This window comes from Zea mays, chromosome 7 (assembly GCF_902167145.1).
Source record: "Zea mays cultivar B73 chromosome 7, Zm-B73-REFERENCE-NAM-5.0, whole genome shotgun sequence".
NCBI classification, from domain to species: Eukaryota; Viridiplantae; Streptophyta; class Magnoliopsida; order Poales; family Poaceae; genus Zea; species Zea mays.
The window spans coordinates 109,636,650-109,651,792 of NC_050102.1; positions in this window are offsets into that span (position 1 = coordinate 109,636,650).

Genomic DNA, 15,143 nt, shown 5'->3' on the forward strand with positions numbered 1-15,143 from the left:
CGGTCGCCGGTGAACCCGACGGCTGTTCCTCGCCGGTGGTCCGGTTCTGGATCGATGGGATGGTGGCATAGCACGGGCGGAGGTAGGGGGTCACGGAGGTGGGGTCAATTTGGCTAGTGGGGTCTTGGAACAACCGGTCCGCGGTGAGGTGGCAGGTGCCCACGGCGGCAAGGTCACCGGTGGGGCTACCGAGCATAATAGGCGAAGGAGAAGTGTGTGCTATGCTTGTGGCGCAGTGGTGGAGCTTAAGAGCTATAGCAATTTGACTATAAGCCACTAGAGAGGGGAGATGGGAGCTCACCGGAGCGGAGGAAGGGCGCGGCGACGCGGCTTGATTGAGTTCGGGGGAGGGGTGTGGGGAGGCCAAGGCCGGTGTGAGGAGTTGGGGGAGCTCGGGGCGGTCCTTTTATAGGCGGCCAGGGAGGGGGGAAGGAGAGGTGGCGAGCACCAGCGATGCTTGCCGCGACGGCGACGATGGCACACAGTGGCGACGGGACGGCTCGGGCAGACGGTGGTGATGGGATGGCTCGGGGCAGGCGCAAGGGGACAGGGATGCAAGGCACCAAACCTTGCTGGTGGATGAGTAATGGTGAGGAGACGGGGCGGACGGTGGCCGGCGATGAATGCGTCGATGGCCAATCACGGGCGAGAGGGGAAGGGGCTGATGAGCAGGGCCGGGCTGTCAGAGAGAGAGCGGGTGTGGGGAGAAGGGGCGGGCGTGGCTGATGGGTGGGGCCGGGCTGTCAGGGAAGAGCGCGGCGCGGGGGGGGGGGGGGGGGAGATGGGCCGCGTGGGCCGCGAGCGGGGGGGGGGGGGAGTGTTGGCGCGCTAGAGAGAGGGGAGGACTTGGGCCATATTTGGCCCAACCCGGGGGGAGAGAGAAATTCCTTTTTCTTTTTCTATTTCCAAATCTATTTCTCTTTCTCCTTTTATATAATCTCTTTTTCCTTTAAACAAATATTTACCTAGATTTCTTGGGTGTCAAAATATTCTATGTGAAGTGCTACTAGCAATCATGGTGTATGCATATGATGAAGGGAATGTTCTATGAGATGGGGTCTTAGGAGAAAAATAAGGGGGAGGGTTTAGGAGTTTAGGGTTTCTAACCTTGGGATCAAAATTGGGATGTTATAAACCTACCCCACTTAAAAGAATCTCGCCCTCGAGATTTAGACCGGGTTTGAGAAAAGGTAAGGGTATTCCCTTCTCAAAGAGTCCTCACTCTCCCAGGTAGCCTCCTCTTCTCCTTCTCTGCTCCACTGAACTTTACAGAGTTTCACTTCTGAGTTTTGGGTCTTTCGGATGGCTGAATCAAGAATCTTCACTGGCTTTTCTCGGTACTGCGGATCCTTCTGAATCTGAATTGTCTCTTCTTTGATGTGACTCTCTGGTACTTTTAGGCATTTGCGGAGCTGAGATACATGAAACAAATTGTGGATATCTGACATGGATTCTGGCAATTGAAGGCGGTAGGCTGCGGGCCCTATTCTGCTGATGATAGGATAGGGGCCGACGAATCGCAGAGCTAGCTTCCCTTTCACCTGAAATCTTTTGACCCTGTGCATTGGGGAGACCTTGAGGTAGACAAAGTCTCCTTCCTTGAAACTGAGTTCTCTTCTTCTGTTGTCTGCGTAACTCTTCTGCCGACTCTGAGCTTCGAGCAGTCTTTTTCGGATCAGGGCAACTTTCTCTTCTGCCTCCTTAACAAAGGCAGGCCCTTCTAGTGTCTTTTCCCCTACGTTGGACCACATCAGAGGGGTCTGGCACTTCCTTCCATACAAGGCTTCAAACGGTGACATCTTGATACTGGCCTGGTAGCTCTTGTTATAAGAAAACTCTACATACGGCAAGCTGGACTCCAAATTCCTATCAAAGGTTAACACACAAGCTCTCAACAAATCCTCGAGGACTTTGTTGACTCTTTTTGTCTGACCATCTGACTGAGGGTGATAGGCGGTGCTGAAGTCTAGCTTGGTGCCCATAGCTTGCTGAAGACTCATCCAGAATTTTGAGGTGAACTGTGTTCCCCTGTCTGACACTATCTTCTGTGGAATACCATGGAGTCTGACTATTTCTTTAAGATATATCCGGGCAAGGGTGGCTCCTCCAAAGGTAGTTTTTACTGGAATGAAGTGAGCTACCTTGGTAAGACAGTCAATTTTAACCCAGAAGAATCGTTCCCTTTTTGGGTCCGAGGCAGTCCGATTACGAAATCCATGCCTATTTCTTCCCACTTCCATTTGGGCACTGGGAGAGGTTGTATTAGACCTGCAGGCCTCTGATGTTTGGCCTTAGTTCGCTGGCAAGTGTCACACCGGGCCACATACTGAGCTATCTTCTTTTTCATACCTCTACACCAGTATCTGGTCTTGAGGTCTAGGTACATCTTGGTGGTCCCTGGGAGGATAGAGTAGACTGAGTTGTGAGCTTCATCGAGCAGGATTCCTCGTGCCTCTCCCTTTGGTATACACAAACGGTCCCTGAACTAAAGGGTTCTTTCTTCATCTGTCTTGAGGTCCGGGAGTTGTTCTTTGCGAGCTCTCTCCGCGAGACTTGCCATCTCGGTGTCCAAGCGCTAAGCCTTGCATATGAGATCTTCTAGAATCGGTTTAACTTCTATGCTGCCACTGTCTCCTAAACAAGCATTCAACTGGGCTAATTCTCTCTTCCAGTCTTCTAAAAAGTTAGTTGCTTTCTCCCCGAAAGGTTTCTGGCTGAGGGCGTCTGCTACCATGTTGGCCTTCCCGGGGTGGTAGTGGATCTCAATGTCATAATCCTTAATCAATTCCAGGCATCTTCGCTGATGGAGATTGAGGTCTGGCTGATTGAAAATGTACTTTAGGCTCTTGTGATCTGTGAAGATATGGCATTTGTTTCCAATCAGGTAATGCCTCCATATCTTTAGGGCATGCACTATGGCTGCCAATTCCAAATCATGTGTTGGATAATTCTGCTCATGCGGCTTGAGTAAGCGTGATGCATAGGCGATGACTTTCTCATTTTGCATAAGCACACATCCTAAACCTTGGCTTGAAGCATCACAGAAGATGACAAAATTCTGGTGAATATCTGGTAGCGTCAACACTGGCGTGGTCGTGAGTTTCTTCTTTATGATTTGGAAGCTTTCCTCACACTTTGGGGTCCACACAAATTTATTGTCTTTCTTGAGGAGCTCGGTCATAGGACTTGCTATGCTGGAGAACCCTTTGATAAAACAACGCTAATATCCTGCCATTCCCAAAAAGCTTCGAACTTCACTAACGTTGGATGGCTGCTTCCATTTGGATAATGCTTCTACTTTGGATGGGTCCACTTCTATTCCTTCTGCAGTTAAGATATGCCCAAGGAAGGCTATCTTCTCTAACCAGAATTCACATTTGCTGAGTTTAGCATAGAGTTGATGTGCTCTGAGTCTTCCGAGGACAATCTGGAGGTGGTGCTCATGATCCTTGCGACTTTTGGAGTAGATAAGGATGTCGTCAATGAAGACTACGACAAACTTATCCAACTCTTCCATGAATACCTTATTCACAAGATTCATGAAAAAGGCGGGTGCGTTGGTTAGTCCAAAGGGCATTATTGTGAACTCATATTGTCCGTACCGGGTGACAAACGTCGTCTTCTGAACGTCTGCTTCCTTGACAAACATTGTCTTCTGAACGTCTCCTGACCTTAGATCCATCTTGGAGAAATACTTGACCCCTTGAAGCTGGTCGAAGAGGTCATCGATTCGAGGTAGTGGGTACTTGTTTTTTATTGTAACTTCATTCAAGGATCGGTAGTCAATGCACATCCTCATACTTCCATCCTTTTTGGCGACGAATAGGACTGGTGCTCCCCAAGGAGATGAGCTGGGACGAATGTACCCTTTTTGTTGAAGTTATGCGATCTGGAGTTTTAGCTGTGCCAATTCAGTGGGAGCCATGCGGTACGTTCCTTTTGCGATTGGTGCGGTGCCGGGAATTAGATCAATGTAGAACTCCACTTCTCTTTCTGGCAGTATTCCTGTCAATTCTTCTGGGAATACATCCATGAATTCTTCTACTAAAGATATGCTTTATGCTGCTAGATTAAACACCATTGGATCTTGGGTGGGTGGTTGAGCCTGACATGAAACTGACTTTCCTTGGGGGTCAGTGAGAAGGATGGTCTTATCTGCGTAGCTTATGATGCCATTATGCTTGGTTAACCAGTCCATCCTTAAGATCACATCAATTTCGTGGGATGGCAGTACGGCTAAGTCTGCCAAGAAAACTACCCCACTTAAATGAATCCTGACTTGGGAGCATTTGAGGTGGCATAGAAGGCCTGACCCTAGGGTTCGGGTGACCAAGGGAGTTTCTAGATGTGCAGTGGGAATGCTATACTTTTCCACAAAACCAGTGGCTATGAATGAATGGGATGCTCCTGAATCAAAAAGTACAGCAGCGGGGGTAAATTCAACTAGGAACTCTCCGAGCACTACTCCCAGGGCTTGCTGAGCCTCTTGAGTGTTGACGTGGTTCACTCGTGCCCTCCCATGATACTGGGTCTTGCTTAGCTAGCTGTTGGAGGAGGGTGCCTTGGAGGCGGGTGTTGGGGCACTCTAAGGGCCATTCACCGAGTTGGAGTAGGTAGGCACTGATGTCTTCAACTGAGGACAATTATTCTTGTAGTGACTGGGGTCTCCGCAGTGACAACATGCATTAGCTAGAGGTTGGTTGCTTGCAACGGAGGGGGCCTAGAGGGAACTTTGACCCTGCTGACTGAAACGTGACAGAGTGGACCAAGCTGGCTTGTTGAAGCTTGGTCCTTGGGTGGAAACCCAAAAGATCAAACTCTCTGGTGCCTGTCCTGCTGCTGAGCTCGGAGGACTTGGAACTTCCTCTTAAGGTGACCCTTTTCTTCTTCTCTAGCCCTTTCCACTTGTATGGCCTTGTTTGAGAGGTGCGAGAAGCTAAGAAAATCTTGGCTGGCAAGGATAGTCTTGAGTTCTGGTCTTAGCCCTTTCAAGAAACGGGCCATCTTCTTGGCTTCCGTGCTGACATCGTCAAGCGCATAGCGAGCCAATTCTATGAACTTTTGGATGTATTCACTGACAGATCTCCCTCCTTGAGTTAATTCCCGAAATTCATCTTCTTTGAGCTGGACGATCCCTAGGGGCACATGATGTTCTCGGAAGGCGGCTTCAAATTCTGCCCAGGTAGCATCTCTGACAGCAGCGCTGAAGGTATCCCACCAGGATAGGGCCATCCCGGAGAGTTGATGAGCAGCAAGATGAACACGCTGGATTTCAGGGCATCCGATGGCCTCTAACTTCCTTTTTATTGTGCACAATCAGTCATCAGCGTCGAGCGGGTTGCTGGATCCAGCGAATGTGGGTGGCTTGAGCCTTAGAAATTCTCCCATTTTATCCTGAGGTCTTCCACCATTTGGGTGCTGGTTCTCAAGGCTTCTGGTGAGGACCTCAATGAGTCAGGTTTGGTTGGCCAGAACTTGGGCTAAGTCTAATGGCAGTTCCGGAGGTGCGGGGAGGTGGGTCTCACTCCCTTCTCCACTGACTTCTCCTTCAGCACCTAGGGGAGACCTTGCTCCAATCCCTAAGGCGGTAGGCGTGGTTTTATCCGAAGCCATCTGCCAGGGGGAGAAAGGATTACTACTATGCATATGCCATATTTTTTCAAACACATTATTTTATTCATCACTCAAGTTCATTACAAGCATGCAATTGTCATAGATCACGCTACGCGCGGGCATTTTCTAAGGTGCTTCCAAACTCCCTTTCTAAGGTGTCCCCAAATTCCCTGAGAAGATCGTCAAGGCTAGCTAGAGACATCTTCAACGTCTGACAAGCTTTCTATCCTAGAGGGAGGTAGTGTTGGCGGGGCTTCCTCTTTTTGGTCAGTCTAGCATCCTCGGCTCTTCGTCCTCTTCCGGATTTTCTTGGCGGGGGCGAGCTTCTTTAACTTATTCGCGTAATCCATCTTCAGAGTTCGGTAGGCCTCGCGAGTGTTGGCCTCTTCGCCTTCCGCCATTTCGAGACTTTCTTGGAGGGACGCCTTTTCTTCTTTTAATTCCTTGATTTGTTGCTCTAGGCTTTCCACCCGAGAATTTAGGTGGGTGCATTGGGAGAAAAGGTCGTCATAGTGGTTGTCAAGGGTGTGGAGATATCCGGCCATGTAGACTATGGTGGGGTCATCCTCATTAGGATCTCTCCCTGACAAGGCCTGAAGTCTTTTCCTCCAGGTAGGGGTGTTTTTGTTGCTGGGTGGGAAGTAGCGAAGGGGTGTCTCAGAGACTTCCCTGCTGTAGTTTTGGCATAGCTGACGGAGGGCTCTTTGGGCAGCATTTTGGCAAGTGTCTGGGAAGCGGTGTCCAGTGGCGGTGACTTGGAAGGGAGGGTGATTTGGGTAGTTTCGCCTTTCTCCCAGGTAGACTGCCATAGAGCATTTCTCAATTCCGTTCTCGCGGTATTCCTTCCAAACGTACTCCGGCTTCTTGCGGATCCCCATGCGAAGCGTGCAACTCCGCAAAAGGTGAGGGAGCCCTTCCACCTCCGAGCAGTAGGATGTCCTAATGACAAAGGAGCCTTCCATCTGGTAGCAAGAGAAGAAGGGTTTGTTAATATCGGGGAAAGAAGAGAAGATTCTTTTTAGGGGGTAAGAGGTTTTTTCTTTTTAAGGCAAACTTTTAAGGTCAGGGCTGCGATCTATAGCTAGTCCTATGGCTCTGATACCACCTGAAGCGTCCTGATCCATTGGGACTCAAATGTGATACAATTACTATTCCCAGGAGGCTAGTAACCACATTCCTTACTTCAAATAGTACAGAGTTCGAATAAAAGTTATTACAATACCAAAGTACAAGCTCTAGCGAGCCTAAAATACAAAGCACAATGGAAGATCAACTACCCCAAGCCATAGGCAGACTGGTGCAGACACAGCCCCCTTCTAGTCGAGCATATCAGAAAAGAAGTCTTCAGCTGCTGAAAGACATAAATAAATCTGGGTGAATACACTAGGTATTCCGCAAGCCCATCCCGCCCGTAAAGAGAGACAGGGACCTATATAGTACATGCTTGGTATGGTGGAGTTGAAGTCACTCTTCTTTTTCAGAAAAAGGCAATACTTTGATGGTTTTCCCCAAAGAAAGGAGTAGCATATTTTCACACTCAACCACCACTAAGCTTCCCGCTCTCGTGGTATTGTTTTCATTTCCAAAAACACCCACACACACACACATTTCCCTGTTTACGGAGATCATAAACACTAATTGTCATACCACACCAGACTCGTCCATACCAGTGGACACAGACTATTCGAATAGGTATGAACTCTGCGCAGAGGGGTACACTTTACCCACTTGTCTGGCTCTGCGGTCTCATGGCCAATGAGACCCGAATCCAGATCTCTTTTTTTCCCTGCACGTCCTTACCTTAGCGGTTATACCGGAAGGAGTCAGGCCACCGCCATGTCCAAACCGGACAAAACATTCCCCCTCCTTATCCTCCCGGTGCTCCCCAGCCATCATAACCCTGGGGTTTGGACCGTACGAGTTCAGATTGAGTGACTGCCCATACAGTCTCGAGTGGTTGTACTTGTCATGAGTACAGGTAGTGAAGGATGACAAACCGGTCCTTATATGAGGGGACAATCCTTCTGGTCACACCTAACTCGGCTGAGCCAACACCTGAGGCCCTCCCCTAAACCAGGGAGTCCCTGATTACCCCACTCAAAAGGTGATAAGGATGAAGCCCTTCATCATACACTTTTTGAAAACATTATTCGTTAAAAATACCATCCTTTTCTCATCCCATATTTTGTACTCAAAAGATATTTTTAATGCGGGCTATCTCTCTTCTCACAATTCAAAGGACCCAACCCTTATTCCCGGCTTAGGTAGTGGTAGAGAGAGTAGGTAATTTATGCATCAAGGGTAGAATGGACTTGCCTTCGTCGAAGTTCTCCTGGCACAAAAGGTCGGGTTCCTGCCCTTCTTCCGGAGCTACAAATTCTGGAAAATCGGATCCCTCTTCTCCTTGCAAAATAGAACAATACATCAACCATGGTGGCTTAGTGGAGTGTGCCAAGTTTTAAATATTATTATTTTGTGCCCTATAATTTATTTAGACTATTTTTGGTGCATAAAATATCAATATATGCATTTATATATGCAAATATGAAAAAAAGGAGAAAAGGAAAAAGGAAAAGGGTTTTCGGTTAGCTGGGCCCCGGGGGGAATTCGGCCCAGCCAAAGGCGCGCGCGCCCGCGCGGGCGATCGGCCCAGCTAGGCCCGCTACGGGGCACGACGCGAGGGGGGTGACGCCGTGGGCATGGGCCCACACGCCGGCGAGGGGAGGAGGTAACGACGTCAGGGGGGAAGGAGGGTGGTTCGCCCGCGGCGGTGAAAACCGGTCGCCGGTGAACCCAACGGCGGTTCCTCGCCGGTGGTCTGGTTCTGGATCGACGGGATGGTGGCATAGCACGGGCGGAGGTAGGGGGTCACGGAGGTGGGTCAATTTGGCCGGTGGGGGCTTGGAACAGCCAGTCCGCGGTGAGGTGGCGGGTGCCCGCGGCGGCGAGGTCGCCCGTGGGGCTACCGGGCATAATAGGCGAAGGAGAAGTGCGTGCTATGCTTGTGGCGCAGTGGCGGAGCTTAAGAGCTATAGCAATTTGACTATAAGGGGAGATGGGAGCTCACCGGAGCGGAGGAAGGGCGCGGCGGCGCGACTTCATTGAGCTCGGGGGAGGGGTGTGGGGAGGCCGAGGCCGGTGTGAGGAGTTGGGGGAGCTCGGGGAGGTCCTTTTATAGGTGGCCGGGGAGGGGGGAAGGAGAGGTGGCGAGCCCCAGCGATGCTTGTCGCGGCGGCGATGATGGCACATAGTGGTGACGGGACGGCTTGGGCGGACGGTGGTGACGGGATGGCTCGGGGCAAGCACAAGGGGACAGGGACGCAAGGCGCCAAACCTTGCTGGTGGGTGAGTAATGGCAAGGAGACAGGGCGGACGGTGGCCGGCGACGAACGCGTCGATGGTCGATCACGGGCGAGAGGGGAAGGGGCTGACGAGCGGGGCCGGGCTATCAGAGAGAGAGCGGGTGTGGGGAGAAGGGGCGAGCGTGGCTGACGGGTGGGGCCGAGCTGTCAGGGAAGAGCGCGGCGCGGGGGGGGGGGGAGTGCTGGCGCACGAGAGAGAGAGGAGGACTTGTGACAGATTTGGCCCAGCCGGGGGGAGAGAGAGAAATTCCTTTTTCTTTTTCTTTTTCTATTTCCAAATCTATTTATCTTTCTCCTTTTCTATAATCTCTTTTTCCTTTAAACAAATATTTATCTAGATTTCTTGGGTGTCAAAATATTCTATGTGAAGTGCTACTAGCAATCATGGTGTATGCATATGATGAATGGGAATGTTCTATGAGATGGGGTCTTAGGAGATAAATAAGGGGGGAGGGTTTTGGAGTTTAGGGTTTCTAACCTTGGGATCAAAATTTGGATGTTACATGTCCGCTCAATAGCGTGCATAACATTGACAATCCTTCGTCTCTTCTGACCTCCAGTCTTCTCCTTTATAGCCGAAGGTTGATCCTTCTTCTGTAAAAGTTTCGTCAGTTCTGGTCTCAGAGGACTTAACAGCTGGATGGGCAAGGATTCAGTCATTACCTTTAGAATTTCTGCTACTTCAGCAGCAGAGGGCGTTGGAGTTTCTTCTCTTGCCTCAGCTACCTTCGGCTCCGGCACTTCAAGCTTCCTCTTTTTTGAGACGGCCGCCTTCGGCTCAGGAGCAGATTTTGTCTTCTTGGAAATCTTCTCATCCTCCTTAACTAGTCTGGCAGCCTGTCTGTTTAAAATACTAACAATTCTCTTCCTTTTCAAACCTTTGTCACCCTTGTCAAATCTTTCATAGTTCGGATATTCAAAATCTAACGCGTCCCTCACGCGATTCAACCTTCGTTTTGGTCGGGTGCCGAAGGCAGCAGTCATTAGTTGGTCCTCCTTGGTATAATTACCAAGGATTACGTTGCACATAGTTTCAATCATTTCCAGCCACTCTTGGCATGGCTTCTTGAACTCTTTCTCAAACTTGAACCGGTAGGGTAGCCAAACAAGTTCGTGCTTCTTGATCGCATCCTTCTTCTTGGGCATCCCCCAACAGTAGAGGTCGGGAATACCCTGTTTGCCAAGAACTCTTGCACCAAATCCCTAGTACTGACCTCGACCGCCACCACTCTAAACTCCACTTCGGCTACTTGGCATGGGGAGCCAAGCTGGATGTGGCACAAGGGCCTCGTCATTCCGAAGTTTAAAGTCAGTGGACTCATAACCATACTCATTAGCTTCTCCCTCTTTTTCTCGTCTACTTTCATGTAAAACCATTCACTCTTCCAACCAGTTGGCCACTTGGTGTGGTAGCTAAGAACTAGTGCCTTTGTATCCTTTCGATACGGAAAATTGTAGCAGCCAAAATTTTCATGAAGGCCATCTGCCCTGGCCTTCGTCTGGTAATGTAGCTCGTGCACCTGGCAGAAAGCTTCGGCATTAGGACTCATCCCCTTGCTTTGGAGGGCCCAGATGTAGACACTAAGCCTAACAATTGCGTTGGGTGTCAATTGATGAAGGTATATTTCAAAATTCTTCAAAAACCTCTCCTATCATATCATAGAGAGGGAACCAAAGCCCCGCCCTGAAGAAACTTTTAAACACAATAAGTTTATCATTCTTTGGCTCTCGAACCACTTCTTCTCCCGCAAAACGAACGAGCTTACTCTTAGCTTCTCCAAAGTAACCCAACTTTTTCATTATAACCATATCATCTACCGTCACAGTAGATCTACCAAAGTCAAGGTGACTAGGTTTTTCTGGGATCAAGATGGTGTAATCTTCTTCGTCTTCATTACCACTTCCCTCTCCAACTGTGATTCCCTCAGCTTCAGCAGTCGGAGTACCTTCGGCAATAGGCTCTTCTGATACAACAAGACCCGACTGCCTCATCACCTCTGATATTGGTTCCGTCTTAGTTACTTCGACCTCGTCTCCCTCGCGAGACACTCTAGCAGTTGATCGCACTCTGGCCATTTCAATGTTTTCACTTTTTGACGAAGCTAATCTCAAATGATGAAGTGTTTGCTCGAGAGCGTAATGCAGAAAGCTTCGGCTATGGTTAAATTTTTTAACAGCGCAATAGTGCAACGGCAATGAATGTTGTGGTAACTCCTCACCAACCTGTTTGTTTATATAGTGCCGCAGGGGGGAAGGTGAATCGCCAGGCCGCTCGCACTCGCTGAATGGTGGACCGTCCGGCGTTTGGAATATTATAATCGTTTCTCGGCAACGAGCTCAGGGAAGGTGTTTTTCGGACATTCGGCATTCTGAAGCCTTCGTGTTTTCGCGGATCGAGCTCGTTACAAAAAACGATCTAGCACCGCGAAGGGGCTACTGTTGGGGGCCTTCTTCTCCGCCGAAGGTCCTCTAAGCAAAAACACCTTCGGCAGGACAATACATAAGCAGGTGTAACATGAAGATAAAAATCGAAGCTACAATTGAAGGAGCTTCGGCATGGTGACATGCTAAAGACGAAGAACGATACCGACTTAAAGGGGAAAAGAATGTGTAGTCCCTAATGATCTGTACTATAAATATAATTAGTTATCAAGGACATGGATGTAATTTTGTCTGGGCTGTGTCCCGTGCCTATAAATAGATGAACAGTACCCTCGTACTTTTCACGCTGAATTGTAATAACCATTACGTTACGCCCGCCTTTCCGCCTTCTGCAAAGCCGAAGGTAAAAATGTAATATAAATACTATTGATGTCTATTCATGTTTATTAAATAGAAATATAAATAATCTAATAATTTGGAATGATTGTTTATATTCTTTTTGTGTTTCATATGTCTTTGTTTACATCTTTGCTCACTGAAATGATGAAGGTATGCCCTTCATGACCTTCGTCTGAAGATCATTATATCTCAAGGGAAATAATGCTTCGATGGACGAAGGCCTCTAATCGTTAACAATTGTGTTGCTTTGTTCTTGGTGTATAGCATCCGAGAACAAGGACCAACACTTACTAATGACCAACTATTGAAGCTATAGGTTTCTTTCCTTTTCAAGGATAACAAAGTCTTCTTGAGCCTCAAGAGTTGCTTTTCTTTTTTCTAAGTTCGCCATAAGCTTAGTGATTATGTTGTAACCATTTAAGCCAAATTCATCTATCATTTTTCATGCTATGTTCATCATCATTATCAATAGAACTTGCATTAAACAAATGTTCCTTGTCTTCCTTTTCCTTGAGACAAGTAGGAGTGAAGATTCATTGTCGGAGAGGTCGGTGAAGAGCCATTGTGTTGATGTAGACTTTTGAATGGCAGTGCTCGGCAGTCCTTCTTTATCCAAGCTTGAACTCTCCTCATTGGAGTTCCTCTCTTCACTAATATGAGCTTGACCATATTTCTTATTATTGTAATAAAACTTCTTCTTCTCTCCTTTCTTGAACTTGTCCTTCTTGAACTCTTTCTTGCCCTCTTGATCCTTATTGTTTGGGTAATCCGCTATGAAGTGGCTAGTTTTGCCACACTCGTAGCATGCCTCTTCTTTCCTTTTCTTTGGAATCTATTGCCTCCTTTGACAAACTTATTAAAGCTCTTGATGAACATGGCGACTTCTTCATGAACATCATCCCTTGAGCTCTTACCATCGCTTGAGCTCTCGATGACCTTCTTGCACTTGTGAGCTTTGAGTTCTTCCTTGCCCATAGATGCTTTCTTGAATGAATCTGGCTCATTTGCAACCAAGGCATTTGAATCCCTTGTCTTGGTTGGTGCTTCCTCTAACTCATGTTGTTGTATCTTGGCAAACAATTGATGAGGCATCATTTCCTCATAATAATTACGATCTCTAATCATTCTTGCGTGTAAATTATCCTTTTTCTTATAGGCTTTCATAAAGGGGAACATATCTGGTGCAAACCACCCCCTCCGTGCAACCGTGCAAACTTCTAATCTGAACCACATGATGTTGATCCAAGGGGATGTGCGGCGGTGTTGGAGGGTGATTTCAAAAAGTGTGATTAGCAGCGGGCGGTTAAGTGTAAAATTACCCATGCCACTGCGTCCCTTGGATCAACATCATGTGGTTCAGATTAGAAGTTTGCACGGTTGCACGGAGGGGTTGGTTTGCACCAAATACATTCCCTTCATAAGGATCCATCTAACCTTAGAATCACTCCAATCATCACTTCTAAGCACTCTAATTTTGTTGACCAAAACCATCAATCTATCAAATAACGACTAGAGTGATTCTCCATTGATCCAATGATACCTTGCTAACTCGCTTTTTAATGCCTCGATCCTATGTCTCTTTGCCTTGGGATGGCCTTTGGATGCTCCAAATGACATGAACATCCTTCCTTTCTTGTACTCTATGGTATTCTTCCATAATCAACTTCCTTTGATAATACTCACGGCTTGAGTATTACGATGCAAGTCTTGCATTATCTTCGGTGTCATCTCCTCATTTTCGGTGGGCCTGCAAACACCTACATTCAAAATCTCCCAAAGACTAGGATGCACACCAATTAGATGAGACTTCATCTTATCGACCCACTCGTCATAACTCAACTCATTTAGTGTTGGAAGTTTTCTGAGGGGCACCGAAGAAAAGTTTGGCATAAAATTGCAAGAGTAATCAAATTGAACTTTATGGAATTCATTACCCTTTCTCTTGGTTGATGACTCTTCAGTGTTCAGACTTACTCTCTTCATTATCTTAGACACCAAGAGTTCAACCAAGTCATCATTGTACTCCAACTTCTTTCTCCCTTTTTCTTCTTCGTTGGCCTTTCTTCTTGCCTCTTCTTCCTTGAGCTTATTTTATCCTCGTCCTCCTTCATCTCGATGAACATCTTTTTGGCGATATTCATGGCGAGGTCGAGGATCCTAGGATCCACTTTTTCTCCTCCAACTGAGGTTGATACTTCCTTGAGGAGAGGATCTTCATTGTTCCTTGGAGCCATCAACATGATTGTTTCCTCACACGATTGAGCACTAAAAACGAGGATTAGGCTCTGGTACCAATTGAAAGTAGCCTAGAGGGGGGTGAATAGGCTACACCTAAAATTTTCAACAAAAAATTCAAAGTAGAGTGAGAATATTAGTTCAACTAGTGTAGGCCGGTTCAACCCCTACTAGGGGCGGTTAAACCACTCTGAACCGGTTCAGCTACAAAGTTGACACTAAATTCGAATGTAGCCCCAAAATTTATGAGAGTAACTTCAATCTAACAAAATCGTGTGTAAATTGAGGTATAAAGATGGTGGGTATGAGTGGAGAAACTTCACACTATCCACACATACACACAAAGTAACACTCGAATCCTTGATTGCAACAAGATGAACTATGAATACGAACAAGGAAAGAATACAAAAACACTTGCTTTATCCTGAGGTTTGGTCACACAACAAAGGTGCCCTACTTCCTCATTGAGGAGCCCACAAAGGGTCGAGTCTTTTCCAACCCTAATCTACCCTTAGTCGACCACAAAGGTCAAGGCAATCCCTTACTCAAGTGTGCTCAAAGAGCAGGTAATACAAATCCTTGGGGTCGTCCACAAACTTGGAGACTCCCAAGCAACATCAAACAGTCAAGGAACACGAAATTCCAAGAGAAATAAATCTGCACAAGTTGATGTATGCAAAAGCTCAAAGAGAATGAGAGAGCGAGGGAGAGTGAAATCAAATCACGAGATCGACGAACTCAACCTCACACCAAGTGTTCCTCACATCAATGAGAGAGGATGAGAGTTGGGGTGTGAGAGAGGAGTAAATGCTCTTATTTTGAGTTAGGTCAATAGTAATTGGCGTAAGTAAATGAGGAGAGAGAGGTAAGGGGTATATATAGGTGGCTCTCCAAAAAAGGCTAATTGTTTGAAACCCGACATTTTAAGTGGTTGAATCTCATGGAAAACCGGTTGAACCAGTATTTTCTAGAGCTGGGCTCGATCCAGGTGACCGGTTCAGTCTACCACCTCAGCCACCTAACCCTGGCTAAACTTCTCATGCGGGCCAGTTCAGACGCAATCACGTTAGGATGGCCTCTGCGCAAACACCAGATGAACCGCCCTTAAAAGGTCGGTTGAACCAAGATTTACCGAAGAGGTTCTAGAGAAAT